The sequence below is a fragment of the Cupressus sempervirens genome, chromosome 5, assembly GCF_028749045.1.
Source record: "Cupressus sempervirens isolate cs-2001-9-10 chromosome 5, ASM2874904v1, whole genome shotgun sequence".
Lineage (NCBI taxonomy): Eukaryota > Viridiplantae > Streptophyta > Pinopsida > Cupressales > Cupressaceae > Cupressus > Cupressus sempervirens.
The window spans coordinates 865163944-865180951 of record NC_143122.1 but is presented as its reverse complement, the minus strand read 5'-3'; positions in this window follow the sequence as shown (position 1 = coordinate 865180951).

The following is a 17008-nucleotide window of genomic DNA, read 5'->3' as shown; positions in this document are numbered from 1 at the left end:
GGTATGGTAGGGTATCTTGGTTTAGCAAGAAGCAATATGCAGTTTCTCAGAGTTCTACTGAAGCCAAATACATAGCAACGTCTATGGGAGCTCAAGAAGCAGTGTGGTTATGAAAGTTATTGGTTGGACTATTTGGGAAACCTCTAAATCCAACAATTATATGTTGTGATAATTAAAGCTACATTAAACTCTATGTGAATCTAGTCTTCTATAATAGGTCCAATAATATTAAAACTCCCTATCACTACATCATAGGTATGGTGTACCAAAATGTTATCAATTTGGTTTATATCAACATTGAAGAGCAGACTGTTGACATATTTACCAAACCTCTTGCAAAATTAAGAGTGAAATATTTTAGAAGTAAACTTGGTATGACTAATATGTAAATGTAACTCCTGAGATTAAGTGTCAGTATTGATATATATATATATATATATATATATATATATCTTGTTGTTGTTAAGATTTACTATTGTGCACATGTGTATTATTTTATGAAAGGTGATGATCTTTCATTTGGATTTAAGGTCTCTATTTGAAGGTGAAAACCTTAACAATAGATTGATTTGTTATCATAAGACTTCATTAAGCTAAGACTTCATTAAGCTATTGTCCAAAAAAGTGCTAGTAATTATGGTTGTACCACCTAATCTAGTTGTGAAAAATCAATACTAACTAATAACGAAAGCATTAACACAACTAAATAGTTAACACTTAAGATAGGACCAAGGTTATCACCACAAAAGGAAGAAAACCAAGAATAGTAGGCTCCTTATGGTAAACCTGTGATGAAGTGGATGTGCCCTTGATGGGAGGGGATGTATGCTCATGTGCTCAAGCTTCCAAAGGATGGGAGTCTTTACCAAGTGTGTGTATAAATGGGGGTTCCAACAATGGAGGTATGGATGGATTTTAGCATTATGATGGTATTTTGGTAGTTTCTAGGCTCTCAAAATAGCATTATAACTTTGCATAAAAAGTGGATGATCTTTGTGAAGGGAGAGGGTTTCATTTATAGGCTAAGGGGTATTAATATGGATGGTTAGGATGTAAGGGTGGAAGGATGGTGAGGGAGGGTTAAGATTCATTCAAAGGAGAAGGATTGTGCTTGTTTAGAGCCAATAGGAAAGTGACACTTGTCACAAGGAGGATGAGTGTTAGACGATAGGATAAGGGTTGGTCAAAAGAGTAAAGAGGGAGGTTGAGTATGTAAGAGGGATGTAAGAGTCATAAAGGGCGATGTAAGAGTCCTAAATGTTGGAGGGTGAGGGTGAGGATGAGTTTGTTGACTTTAGCTTGGGTTAGCAAATCTGAACCCTTGCTTAAAGTTGTGCACATGTTTAGGAGGGGGATTAGGCTTAGTTTAGAAAGGGGATTAGGGGGCAAGTGGTCTAACTTTGATGGGATGGGTTAGTTAGGTGGCTAAGTGAGGTTAGTATGGGTGAATGGGTTGGATTAGGAGTAAAGGTTGGTTTTAGTGATGTTTTAGGGGTTTAGATATTTTATTAAATGATTTATTTAATAAAATGGGGATATGGGATTAAATTAAATATATTTTGAGAATTTATTTAATTTAATAGAGGAATAGGGAAATTGATAAATTGATTTTGGGTTATCATTTGACTTTATGAATTGGACTATAGTTAATTAAATAAATAAATAAACTAGGGGATGATGATTAATTAATTAAATGATAAATATTTAATCAATAATGTCCTCGGAGATGACTAAATAAGATTACCTAGTGATGTAATCAAATTTAGGTGTCTACATTTTGCCTCTCTTTGACATAGTGTTGAAACAACACTATTTCAAAGAAGTTTGAATGTAAATGATGTGAAGAAGACTTTTTAAAGAAAAATGATTGCCCTAGTTTTGAGTAGAAGAGGAGAGAATGGATTGCATGATGCCCCCTCAAGAAGGTGGTCGGGAGAGAAGGTGAGGCTTGATAGCTTCTTAAAAAGTAAAAAAATTAAGGGTGAGTAGGAGGACTGAGAGTGGCTAAGAGAGGGGTTTTAAGGAAGTGCATACTCTCACTATGGGAGAATGATACAAAGGAAAACCTTGTGCACAAGGAGAAGTGATGGGTAAGAACACTAGTTATAGGGGGAGCGGGAAGGGTGATTGGCTATAGGATTGGAGATATTATAGGGTTGGGGAGATTATGATTCTAGGATTAGGGTTGGGGATGACAAAGATTATGATTGATGTAGAAGCTATGATTATGATTGATGTAGGAGTTATGATTATGGTTGATGCATGAGCTATGATTATGAATTTATGCAGGATTAGATACTATGGGATTAAGAGATTGGCTGGCTCATGATGGCAGGATTAATTGGATAGGATGCTTTGATAGTATGGGATGCTTTGATAGGATAGGATGTTGTGAGAGAATGTAATTCTTGGATAAGATGGGATGTTTGGGATTCTTGGATAGGATGGGATGTTTGGGATTCTTAGATAGGATGGGATGTTTGGGATGATTGAATTAGATGGGATTCTTGGATAGGATGAGATGCTTTGATAGGATGGGATTCTTGGATAGGATGGGACATTTGGGATGCTTGGATAGGATGAGATATTTTGATAAGATGGGATGCTTAGCTAGGATGGGATGTGTTGATAGGATGGGATGTTTGGATAGGATATGATGCTTGGATAGGAGGGGGTTCTTGGATAGGATGAGACACATAGCTAGGATGGGATGTGTTGATAGGATGGGATGTTTGGAGGAATTCATTGAAGCTTAAGCATGGGGATATTCCAAAGGAGAGCACCACCATATAGTTGAGCACTTATTTTGATATAGGAATATTGGAGATATGCCAAGGTTACTGTGAACATCAATGTCTTTGTACCAATATTACATAGGATTGATGCAAAAAAAACACACAAGGATTGCCCTAGCATCACACATGAATCTTGAAAGAATCAGAGTGAAAATGATACTGGGTCACCCACAAGTGAATGATATTTCCCAAGTGCACCATGTAACCACAAGTGATCACATGTTTTTAATATGCAATGGTCATATCAGATTGACTCACAAGTAGAAAAAGAAGATGAAAGAGACTTGATCAAAACCTTGCTCTCAAATTGCCCCATTCTTAGCACACCATGATATAAAAGATCATGGCAACCTTGAGGAGGGAAAAATGAAAATCACTTGGAAAAGATACATTAAGAACGAAGCTTGAAATCCCAAAAAGAAAATAAATTGAAAGAAAATGTAAATCTAGGAAAAAGTAATCTTTTGCCAAAAAGATCGATAGGACTGGATACTGATGGACCAAGATCAGATGAGAGGAAGGATGCATCCTACAAGGATCTATTGATAATATCAAGGACTAGAAGGATTCGGGCAATTAGAACTTTTGAGGACAACATTTTGATGATAAGGAATCTCATATGAGGATTCACTAAAGCAACTAACCAAGAGAATTGTAATTTGCAATCAAGCATGAACTGACATGAAGAGATGAGAGATATACAATGGTACCAAGTGAAGGTCTGAGATGTAAGGAAGATACAACTAACAAACCAAAGTATTTACAAGGGATGACTATACAAAAAGCTCAGCATGATAGGATAGCAATAGGAAAGATAAAGATGAGAAGATTGCAGATAAAAAATATTGGGATGAGGAGATAAAGGGAAAGCATAGGATGAGAAGATAAAGGGGATGGAAATCTTGGGATGATAAGATAGTGGATAAAAATATTTGGATAAGGAGATAGAGGGAAAGCTCAAGATAAGGAGATAGAGGGGATGAAAACCTTGGGATGGGAAGATAGTGGATAAGAAGATTAGGATGAGAAGATAATGGGGCTGAAAAAGCTCATGATGAGGAGATAGTGTATGAAAGCTCAGAAGGAGGAGAGATACCTAAAGATAGGGAGTGGGAAGGAAGGATCCAATTATGATGAGTGGGGTATGACCAAGGCTTGTAACAAGGTTGGGTAGAAGATTAAGAATGTGATTGGATGTGCAATGGAAGGGTGCAGTTGATGGTAGATTTTTAGGAGCATGCGGATATGAATGGATCACACTAGGTAGATGGGGAGAGCCCAGAGCTAGAGATCAATGACAAGGGATGGACTAGGGGATTAAAATATGGAGAGATGGTGGGAAGAGAAAGGATAGAAAAAAAGGGTATGGCTGGGTTGGGGATGATAAGATGAAAATAGGGCTAGAATGGGGGGATGGAAAGATGGACACAACATGGTGTCCAAGGAATATAGTGCCCCCAATTATATTTTATTCAAGAGGATGTTTTATAAGGGGTGGGATATGATGGAAAATTTGGTCAACAAGAGGATGAGGGAGAAAGATGGAAGCTAGGAGGATTTTTATATGAGGGGTGTGATAGGATAGAGGCTTGGAGGATAAGAGGATAATGAGGTAGAGGGAAGCTAGGATAGGAAAGGTGAATGAGTAGGAAAGATAAGGAATAATAATATTTGGAAGATGAGGGTGATGGAGGGCTTATATGGATGGAATTATGGGTGGATAAAGGATAGGTGGACACAAACTGTGATGGGGAATGGATGTCAAAAGGATGACCAAAAGCATGTATCTAGTGGTGGACATTATTGTTATGAAGATTTGAAGGAAGATGGTAGGTGAAATAGATAAGATGTGGTTGGTATGGTGGGATGAGATGGGTATGATGGGTGATGAAAAATGCCCCCAAGTGTGCAGAGTATTTGGATGGAGGGATTATGCATGACACTTGTTTGCCAAGTTTTCATCATGGTACTTATCCATGGCACTTGAATTGCCAAGTTTTCACTAGTGGATGTTTTTTTTTTTATTAGTATTTTTAAAATTTTTTTTTTGATGCATTTTTACTCATAGATGTTGGTAGGAAGGGAGGAAGTTGAAAAGGATTGGATTATACAAGTAGAATGATGGGTGAGAGTTGGCAAGTAAGGGATGGGAAAGACATGAGGCGTGTGGGTAAATGAATGAGGAAAATGGAAAGATCATCATCATTGGCACACACCTTGAAAGGTGATGAAATAGTAGGAAAGATGGTGCTAAGTGAGGTTAAGTAAAAAATGGAGGAAGAAAAATATAAGAACTAATAGTAAAGTTGGAAGATGGAGGATTGGAATTTGAGGACAAGAAGCAAAGGGACCAAAAGTGGAATGGGGGGTGAAGAATGTATATATGGAGATTTGGATAAAGTATGAATGGATGAGGCTTTTTAAGTAGCTAGAATGGATGCCAATTGAGAGTTTTTGATTAGATGAATTTATTTTATGAGCATCCCAGGTATCCACATGAATTTTGACTTTTTCAGCTTGGGCATTTGTGGACTCTTGACTTTTTCTTTGATTTGGATCAAATGCTTCTCTTTGGGAACATGTATTTTAGAAGGGACATGTCAAGACTTGGATTGTTGTGGATTTTTGGATTTGTGATTTTTTCTAATTTTGGCATCCAATATGATTTTATTAGCCATGATATGGGAACAAGAGCATGGAGGATATGGAGGGATTATGGATGGAGTGATAGAGGTTGAAGGTTGGAAGGGATCCAAGGATGAGTGCCTTTGATGATCTAGTTGGTGGATTTGAGGGGATGGAATGATGGATTGGAATAAAAGATATAGAGGAATATTATTTCCCAAAATGGATGGAAGGAATGAAGGATATGGGCCTAAAAGATGAAAATGAGGAAGGAGTAGGTCCCAAGAAAGAAGGAGGAGATAAAGGATTTGAATGAGGTATATAAGGACCCAAAATGGATGGAAAGGATGGGGGATTTAGATAAGGGATATACGGACCCAAAATGGAGGGTTGAAAATAAGTAATAGAATAAGGGCCCATGATGCAGGAGAATCCAGAGGTATAAGGGAAATCCTGTGTCACCCAAAAAAAAATGTACTTAGACTTAGTTTCTATTTCATGTCTTTACATTTTCGGATACCCATTTGGGCCAAATAAACGTTCCAACTCTCACAGTTCAACTATCAGTGTGCTAGAAAATCTAAAAAAAAATAGGAGCATGCAATTTGGCCATCATTTTGGTGACCTAGAAGGTGTAAATTGGCCAGATGAATGTAAATGTGATTTAGAGCATTCCAAAAAAAGAATCAGGTCAAAAGGCCCCACGGTTTGAAAGTTATTACAGTTTTTTGGGTTTTGGAGACCTCCTAAGAATGCTTCAAAGTTAGGTTAGGGGCATTAAATGACCTCAAAAAGGGCCAAAATGTGGGGGATGAGTGAAGCTTGTCCATAGGGTTATAGAGCGCTATGAGAGCTTTTCGAAAATGTAAACTGTTCGTCAATCGGAGCTATGGTTCAAAAGTTATGCCTCCCAAAAGTTTGGGTACTGTTTCTAGATTCTTCTAGATTTGCACCGACTTCTAACGCAGCTTTTGGAACCTTCTATTTGGTCGATGGATGCCTACTAGCACTTTCTAGAATGTACTCCTAGTCCTTAACCCTCCGAGGTCTATTTAAGGAGATTTTTGGCATTATAAAAGGCAGTTCGGAGTGGAGTTTGAGAGGAGGTACTGAAAGGAGAAATTATCTCTAGATTTATGCTATTGTAAGCCCTTAGGGCATGTTTTGATGTTTATTTTCCTGTACTATTGTACTAGCTTATTTTTTTTCAGTTAATACAATTTCCCCTTTCTGTTGTGTCCATTTTGTTCTTGGGTTGTGTTCCCATCAGCCCAAAATAGATGTGGAATAAGATGGATGGGAACTTTAGGGTGAAGATGGAAGGGCTTGGGATAATACAGGGATAGAAGGGACACCAACATCTAGAGATACACTTATATATATATATATATATATATATATATATATATATATATATATATATATATATATATATATATATATTCTTCAATATGATGTTCATTATTTGGAACAAAAGATGTGAGTCCATTACTAGCTGAAGGAGTCAACGCTTTAGATATGATAGTTAGTTCTTCTTCTATGGATCTATCATCATAGAGTATGGGGTATGTATGATCATGAAGTAGAGGGGATGGAAGGATAGGATCTTGATCTGGATGGGTTGATGGAAAGGGATCATGAGGTAGAGTAGGTAAGATGGTAGGATTTAGATATGGAGGGTATAGTGACTTCTCTTCGGATGGGGTGAATGGTAAAAGTGGATCATGTAGGGGAATAAGTGAGATGGTGGGATCACCTTTTATGTTGGGGGACTTTTCAACATGCTTTTGGACATGATCTTGATAGGATTGGATTGGAGTGGATGATGCGATAGGAGATGCATCGATGGTTTCTTTTAGTGAGGTAGATGGATGGGTGGGAGTTTCTTCAATGGGGATGAGCTAATGGGGGAGGGACTCATTAGGTTTATTATATTGGATTTGGGTAATGCTAGGAGGATAAGATATAGATGGGATTTGGAGGGATTTGATGGATGGGAGGCAGGAGATGGAAGGGGTTTGATAAGTAGGGTGGATGAGATAGGGATGATAGTGATAAGACGATGTAATAGGAGTGATGGGTGTAGGAGATAGATTTGCTTTGGGTTTCCTTGTAAAATTCCTTGGAGACATGTGTGTTGGATTGGGAAGAGTAAGGGGACTAAGGTGATGCATTGTGTAAATAGGGTTGGTTGGAGGATTTGGAAAGTGGTGTGGAGGATATTGGGAGGGTGGATTTGGACTAGGGATGTAGCTACTAGAATTATTTTGGAATGGCAGAGACTAAGAAAGGAAGGTGGAGGAAGATGGATACATGACAGATGTATAAGAGGAATATGTGGGACCATATATGAAGGAGGTAAGGATGATGATAATAATGGATTTTCCTTGTCAAAAGGCATGGTAAGGAGTACTAGTGGGTATGCACAGAGGAATGATGGAGTAGTTTGGAGGAATGTTTTCATTTTGGAGGATGTTGGGAGCAATATCTCTAAGGCTTTCAATATACCCATCGTAGTCGATAAGATCGTCATCATCATTGGAATAGGATGGAGTGGGAGAAAAGGTGGGATGAACAAACTCATTGTAATAGGATTGTCACATCATGTTTTGATGATGAGTTGGGTAGGGATGAAATGTTACTAGTTAAGACATGGGGAGAAAAGGAAGACTTTATGGAAGACCTTAGGAATGATGGTACTAGAGGAAAGCTTGGAAGCTTGGATGAATCTTAGACAAGGTAGTGACTATGGTAAGTATGCCTTTCATTTGGGTTGAATGATTGACCAATTGTTGGGTTGTTGTGAATGGACTTGCTAACAACTATTTCAAAGGATAGATAAGTGATCTCTTTAGCAAAATTTAAAAAAAAAATAAAAAATAAATAAATAAATAAATATATATATATATAAACGGGGAGGGTTTTGAACACCCAAGCATGCCAAACACACCAATAGCCCTATAATATGTTTTACGAGGATATACAAGCTTAGCTAGGGGAGTGCTCAATATAAGCAAGGTATGTGAGGTTGAAATATGTAGATGAAAGAAAATAATGTCACACCGCTGGGATGAGACGGTAACCCAAATCTCCACCTTCACTTTCCAAAGGTATAAAGTTCTTTGGGGCTTAGCCAAGAGTGACAAGATTATGCTTCCAAGAGAGGTGTTTTTGATTCACCTCTTGATATTTATACTCTACCAGAATGCTAGAGTTGAGGTTCTCCCAAGGGGTGATGAAATCCCCAAGCAGGCCTCTTAAAAAGTGTAAAAACAAGATCACATAAGTGATCCTAGGGGTTAAAAAAAACCTTGTTCTTTTCGAATTGATGGTTTAGATTTTGTAAGCTATGATTAAAGACACTCATGTTTATGACATACAATGTTCTTTCCAGCTTTACATCATCATTAGCATAATGAAAATTGAGAGTTTGTCAACATAAGAAAATTGAGCATTGTCAGCATGAGAAATTTCATAAGGAGCAAGTTAATGAGTCAATTTATTTATGCATTTAAGATTGACTGATTTCTTTTTAAGCCCTAAAGTTGAAGTGTGGGGGATAGAAATGATTATTTGATCCTTGGCATTCAAGATTGTGTTTATTGTTTTAAGCATGCATTCCAATGAAAAACTTGATTTTAGTCCATGGCATTCAAGATTGATTTGAGTGACATTCATTCAATGAGAGATATATTTAAGAATGCAAGTTCATTCTAAGAAAAATCTACAAAAAAAAACATAGTTAGGTTTTTAAGATGCTCCAATCTGCAATGCAACAAAAAAACCAATTTGATTAGTCACCCAAAAATCCCCAAAAGCAAAGCTTAACTATGGAATTTTTTTAAAAACTTTTTTTGTTCATTTTTATAGGCATAAAAATGCTTAGAATTACCCCTATCCTACATAACCACCAAAAGTCAAAATTTGATTTATACTCTAATATTAAAATAAAATAGTGATCCTACAGGTTTAGGATAATGATCCTGCATGTAAAAAAGCAATCTCGTAGGTAGGTGATAGTGATCCTGTGGGTATAGGATAACTATCCCATGATGCGAGAATGCAGGTGAGAGACAATGAGATTGCAGTACAAAGAACTGGTGAAAAAGTGTAGAAAAAAAGGGCCGTGGGTTAAAAAGTTACAGAGAAATCCCACAAAATAGCGATCCCATAGGTTCTTGGGGGAGTGCTCCCACAGGCAGATGGGTCAGTGGGTTCACTTGAGGAAGGATAAATTGGGGTTTAGGGTTGACCAATTGGGTAACAACATTCCCACATGCTTTTTCAGCAATCCCACTGGTGAAAAATGGCGTTCTTGCAAGAATAGGGCTGGTGGGGATGTAGGGGATGTGCGTATGACACATGGTGATGGTTGCTAGAGATAAACAACAATCCCACCTTTGCGGGTTGGTATTCCCATCAGTTTATGGCTGTAATCTTGTGGTTGTGGGATCACATTCCTAGGGTGGAAGGATCACAAACAATATGTGTTTGGAAGTGTTTGAAAATGAAAATTAATTATATGTTTGGGAGTGCAATTTTCAATGAGTGACCTATGTACTTGCAAAAATATTAGCAAACCACCTACACACATCCATAAGCACAAAATATCATTTTGGTTAGTTTAGCATAAAAAACATAAAAAACATGATTATAGTGACCCAAATGTAGGGTCCCACCAGGTGTGCCAAAATGTATCACCTAATCTAGTAGTGCAAATTCAATACTAACTAATAACGAAAGCATTAACACAACTAAATAGTTAACATTTAAGATAGGACCAAGGTTATCACAACAAAAGGAAGCAAACCAAGAATAGTAGGCTCTTTATGGTATTACCCATGATGAAGTGAATTTGTCCTTGATGGGAGGGGATGTATGCTCATGTGCTCAAGCGTCCAAAGGATGGGGGTCTTTACCAAGTGTGTGCATGAATGGGGGTTCCAACAATGGAGGTATGGAGGGATTTTAGCATTATGATGGTATTTTGGTAGTTTTTAGGCTCTCAAAATAACATTATAACTTTGCATAAAAAGTGGATGATCTTGGTGAAGGAAGAGGGTTTCATTTATAGGCCAAGGGGTATTAAAATGGATGGTCAGGATGTAAGGATGGAAGGATGGTGAGGGAGAGTTAAGATGCATTCAAAGGGGAGCACAAGGATTGTGCTTGTTTAGAGCCAATAGAGAAGTGACACTTGTCACAAGGAGGATGAGTGTGAGAGGATAGGATAAGGGTTGGTCAAAGGAGTAAAGAGGGAGGTTGAGTATGTAAGAGGGATGTAAGAGTCATAAAGGGGGATGTAAGAGTCATAAATATTGGAGGGTGAGGGTGAGGATGAGTTTTTTGACTTTAGCTTGGGTTAGCAAGTCTTAACCCTTGCTTAAAGTTGTGCACATGTTTAGGAGGGGGATTAGGCTTAGTTTAGAAAGAGGATTAGGGGGAAAGTGGTCTAACTTTGATGGGATGGGTTAGTTAGGTGGCTAAGTGAGGTTAGTATGGGTGAATGGATTGGATTAGGACAAAAGATTGGTTTTAGTGATGTTTTAGGGGTTTATATATTTTATTAAATGATTTATTTAATAAAATGGGGATATGAGATTAAATTAAATATATTTTGAGAATTTATTTAATTTAATAGAGGAATAGGGATTTAATTGATAAATTAACTTTGGGTTATCATTTGATTTTATCAATTGGACTATAGCTAACTAAATAAATAAATAAACTAGGGGATGATGATTAATTAATTAAATGATAAATATTTAATCAATAATGTCTTAGGAGATGACTAAATAAGATTACCTAGTGATGTAATCAGATTTAGGTCTCTACAATGATAACAAAAGCATCATGATTGACTTGATTAAGTTGTTGTCCTAAAATGAGCTGAAAATCATGATGCTACTTGTGTTGTTTATTTCTTGAGTTCTTGATCCATTGTCATGATAGAAAAAATTAACTTTATGTCTTGGACTATACCAGAAACCATTACAATATGTAAATCATGATAGACTACTTTAGTCCCAGAGTGAGCTAGAGATCATGATTCTTGTTATCTGAGATCAAGAGTGACTATATGATAGACTATACTAAGTTTTTCCCTAGAATGTGATAGAAATTAGATAAGCTATATCCTTCTAGGATACTATTTAGTGTGATATATTTATTTCACAAGAATATAAGAGTGATGAAAAACCACATAATAAAGATCAACATTTTAGATGATTAGACATATTAGCATATTGCACTTTCCATGTAATCAATATATGTACAAATAAAATAACCTATATCCTTCTAGGATATTGTTTAGTATGATATTTTTGTTTTAGAAGAATATGAGAGTGATGAAAAATCACATAATAAAGATCAACATATCAGAACTATTATTCTATTCAAGTCTAAATTATCATATATATTTGTACTCTATCAAATTCTCATTCCTTAACAATTGAATGGCCATAATCATAGATATTTCATGTTGCTTCAAAATATCCAAAAAGTTTGTTCCCACAACTAATAATCAACCCTAAACTCATAAAAACATGGATAATCCAAAGAAAAACATTGACATTGATAACCATGTTAAGGATAATTTTGTGAATCATGTTAATAGTTATAGCACTATGGATAATATGCAAGATGATTGAGGAGGAAAATTTATTATTGTGACTAATCCTCTTGATGATGATGATTATGTTGTAACTTTACCTACTACTCTTCAAGACAATGGTATTCATAACCCTTTTGATTCTTGACCACAATATATCCATGTGAACAGAGAGAAGGTTAATGAGGATAATGCCTAAAAATGTAATGATCAATAATTATCCTTCAAGAAAATCAATGCCAAAATGGATTTTGTCTTTAAGAAAAATCTTGGAACCTAATATTTTCCATGGCTCTTTGTCTATCTACAATGAGGAACTGATCTTGAAAGATGCAAGTAATGATAATACTAGAGACCTTACTTCATTAGAGGAGGGATTTGAAGAAGTGGTGAATAAGTAAAAGAAAAGAAAAACCTATGAAAGAATAAATACTGGAAAAAATTGTGAGAGGAATAGAAAATTTGAGAATAGTCAATTTCTAGAGTGTTTTAGTAGATTGTGTAATAGTTCTCACCCTCCCAAAATTTAGTCATTAATTGTCACATTCACAGTTGTAATATTAGGGGACTTGAAATACTTGATAGGAAATATATTGTGAGAAATTAGTGTAACAAGCTACACCATAAAGAATTTGTCTATCTGCAAGAGAAAAGTGACTGGCTATTATGCTTTTAACACCCTCAAATTCCTTTGGGATATTTTCAAATGTGTCTATTCATGGAAATCAAGAGGTAAAGGGGGTGTTTCTTTATTGATAGCACCAAATTGGACTGGCACAATAGTTTCATATGATACCTCCCCTTGCCACAAATCAATTTAAGCTACCTTTAAAGATAAGAACAATACCTTCACTGTATGTGGTATTTATACTTTTAATGATAATAGGGAAAGAGTGACAATGTGGGATTGGTTGGATAAGAATCTACTAGATGGTAATTGGATTTTTTTAGGGGAGTTTAATATGATTGAAGGTGGTCATGAAAAATTGGGTGGTTCAAGATAGGAATGGAAAGGTAATGAAATATATTTTTGGTCCAAATATAAAAGAAGATTGAAAAATAAAGATCCCTTGGAAAAGAGTAAGAATCATCTCGAAGGGATATGGTACATGGTGTAACAATTAGGCTAATAGAAAAATGATCTATTGTATATTGGATAAAATTTATCTTAATTCTTATCTGTTGGATTAAAGAAACATCTTGGGAAATATCCTATTGTGGTCAACCCAACCAGTACGTTAGAATATTCTCCTTTCCTACCCCATTTTTTAGTTTAAGGAGAAAGATGATTATAGACCAAATACTAGAATGTGTCTTTTAAATTGATTATCTCATCATTACATATGAGCAATCTATTAGTACTATCAGGCTAGCTTCTCTTCTTAACAAATTTTATAATAGTAATACCTTTGCTAGGTATAAGTGAGAGAAAATGGTAGAGACTTGGAGAATGTTAGGACTAAAGAGGCCTAGGATAGGAGGCTTAAAGAGAATATTTACTAGAAGAAGCTTAATGAAATTGAAAGAAGCTTGTAGGTCAAAGGAAATGATACAAATCTTGAGAAAGAGTTGGTCAAGACTAAGATACAATTGAGGAGTATTCAAAACTACAAGATTTGGGGACAATTTTTTTAGCCCCCATTGATAATGTAACTGAGAATTCTTTTATTGTATATGAAAGATTCATATTAATTATCATGTTTTTATTGATGTCAAGCCTTGGTTAGACATTATGTTAATTATGTAGAGTACAATATCATTTGATCGATGAAAAGGATTGTAAGAAAGTATGATGATAAAAGAGTTGACAAGTATTAGTGTTCAATGGGCACTTGAATGGGCTGGACCTTGACAGTATAATGGTAGTTTGATTATTGGAAAGATATAAAAACTGCAAGTCACATTGAGTGAACAAGGTAAATTTAGGAATACAATATTGCCCAAGTTATTAAATTAATAACTAAATGCATGGAAAAGTAAAGATGGATTTCAATTCTAACTAAGTAATCTTAGTGTTAACTAAGAGCAGTGTTGCCCATGTGAAGTGGTAATGTTCATTGAGTGGAGAGAAAATAGAAATATGAGATCTGGGGCCAAGAAATGATGAGACTCAAGAATATTGTCACTTGTACATTTTGACTCATTTTTTGATGAAAACTGGTCAAATTGTCAACTCATGTTGGTCAAATTTTTGACAAATTATTTTTTTCACTATTTTACTCATCAAAACTTCAACTAAGTCTTCTAAGCATCAAAATGTCAACACAAAATTGTTAGAAACAATAGTCCACCTAGATAACTAGGGAGGTGTGAATCAAGTATCCAATAATTAAATCACTTATCTTAACTAAACAAACTTAACCATTCAACTAGAGTAAAAAAAAACCATACAAAGATCCACATAGACAATTACACCAAATATGTTGACTAGGTAAACCCTTGATTAGAGAGAAAACCCCAATGGGAATTATGCCCACAAGATGATGTACTAATATAAATATTCCTTGTTAGAGGATAGGCCATGTTAGGAGTCTTTTACAACATTTAGTACAATGAGTCCCTATTAGGAGATTCCAACCATGTTAGGAGTTGTGGCATAATGCATGCAAGAAGAGCCCACTGCCCAAACATGCAATTTCAACTACAAGAAGAGCTCACTGCTCAAACAAGTAATTTATTGGTATTTTCTTCTTTTCTTTGTCCTTTTCTCTATATTTTCAACTAGACAAATCACTGTTAGACCTTTTAGACCAGGTCACAAACCTTAGATCCAAATACCAAACCTTGGATCACTCAGCAAAACCTCGACAATGAAGTTTCCTTCACTTCTACATTGATCAACTCAACTTCACATTCTGCATTCTCTACTACTTTCCAAACATTAAAAATTCACATATCACCATATCATGATAAAGTAAAATGTCTTTCCTTTATATCAAGTCCATAAAATAATTCTTGAGTTAGTTTTTAGTCCTTCTCAATTAATTATTATAGGACCTCACTAAGAATATATTACACTTAGCGATAACCTTAATCTTTTGTCTTGCAATTTGAATAAATTTTTGTACATGAAATATTATGATGAGAAAGCTTAGCCACATCATCCTTAACATGTATTCTCCATATCCTCAACCTTGATCGTCAAGATATCAACTCTGCTAGGAGATATAACAAGTTTACCAGAACATGCCTCTATAAACTCTATCTCAGAACATGCATTATCAAAACTTACATAAATTCTTCTAGATTTGTCCTTTCTAATTTTGATATTAATTGCATATACTAGATACTTAGAAAGTATCTCTCATAACCTCGGGTGGTTATCATGCTTAACTAGCCATTTGTACCTGTATATGAGCAATGTTAGTATGCTAATAGAAACCAAATTTAAATAAAGCTTCTACAAACTAAACAAAATTCATAAACTTCAAGATAGACTAAGATGAGCTCTCAATTGAAAATATGAGCCATTAATGGGCTCTCTCAATGAGAAGCTCTCTTGTTGAGTGGCTTTATCTAAATGGATAGGATGTATGCTCAATATGCTTCCAAAGGCTTCAATGGATGATTGTGGATTTTTGGTGTGGATAGAAGGCTTTAGTATGGATTTGGCTCTCAAAATAGCATTATAACTTTACTTCATGGATTGTGTTATTTTGCAAAGGGGAAGGATCCAATTTATAGGCAAGAGACTTGAGGGATTGAGGGCTAAGATGCAAGGATGGGAAAAAGCTCATGGAGGGCTTAGATTGCATGAGAGGAGAGCACATGGATTGTGCTTCCTTACAGCCAATCAAGGAGTGACACATGTCACATGGTGAGAGGATGGAGGAAAGGGGAAGGATGAGTCAACAAAGGAGGCTCAAGGGATAAAATCTTCATAAAGACCCTTCATAAGTGCTTTGTAAGAACATTTATGACTTTGTGGGCTTTATAAAGTTTTGTGGTTGAAGATATTTGTGAGAGATACCATGAAATTCAAATTTGAGGGTTTAGGGGGGTTTTAAGCTTGCTTAGGGTTGTAAAAATGATTAGAGGAAGGGTTAGAGATGGCTTAGGACTAGGCAAGTGGATGGCAAGTGGATTGCAATTAATGAGGGTGGGTGAAGGAGGAGATATTTGTTAACTTTGGTTTGAGTTAGCAAGTCTTAACCCATGTTTAGGGAATGTGACAAGGTTAGGAGGGGATTAGGATTAGGGTTAAAGACATCTTCTAGAGGAGTCTAGGCTTTGGATGAGGATGAAGACTTTCTAGAAGAGTCTAGAACTTCCTAGGATAAGATTTTATGAAATAAATAAAGTTTTATTTATTTCAAGGGTTTGGGTTGAGGAGATATTTATTAAAATATTTTTAATAAACATGAGGATTAATATTTAATCTTGATTAAATATTTTGAGTTGGGATTAGGGGTAGGAAATGATGAGATTAGCCTTTAATCAAAATTAAAGAAGGATTAGAAGATTTTGGAAGAGGTTATTGGTCTTAAGGAAATTGGCCAACTTTTGGGAAAAAAATAAATAAATTATTTATTTTGGGATTTTTGGTCAATTTATTAATTAAATAATTAATAAATAAGGAAATAATGTTTAAATAAGATTTAAACATTTTTGGGAGGGATTCCTTAATTAAATATTTTTAATTAAGATAAAGGGATTTAATGGCATAAAAATAAATAAATTAATTAAATAAATAATTAATTAATAAATGATGATGTCATCAGGACTTTTTTCAGAAAATAAAAATACTTTATTTTCTAAAGGATTTTTGGTCAATTTATTAATTAAATAATTAATAAATAAGGAAATAATGTTTAAATAAGATTTAAACATTTTTGGGAGGGATTCCTTAATTAAATATTTTTAATTAAGATAAAGGGATTTAATGGCATAAAAATTAATTAATTAATTAATTAATAATTAATTAATAAATGATGATGTCATTAGGACTTTTTCAGAAAATAAAAATACTTTATTTTCT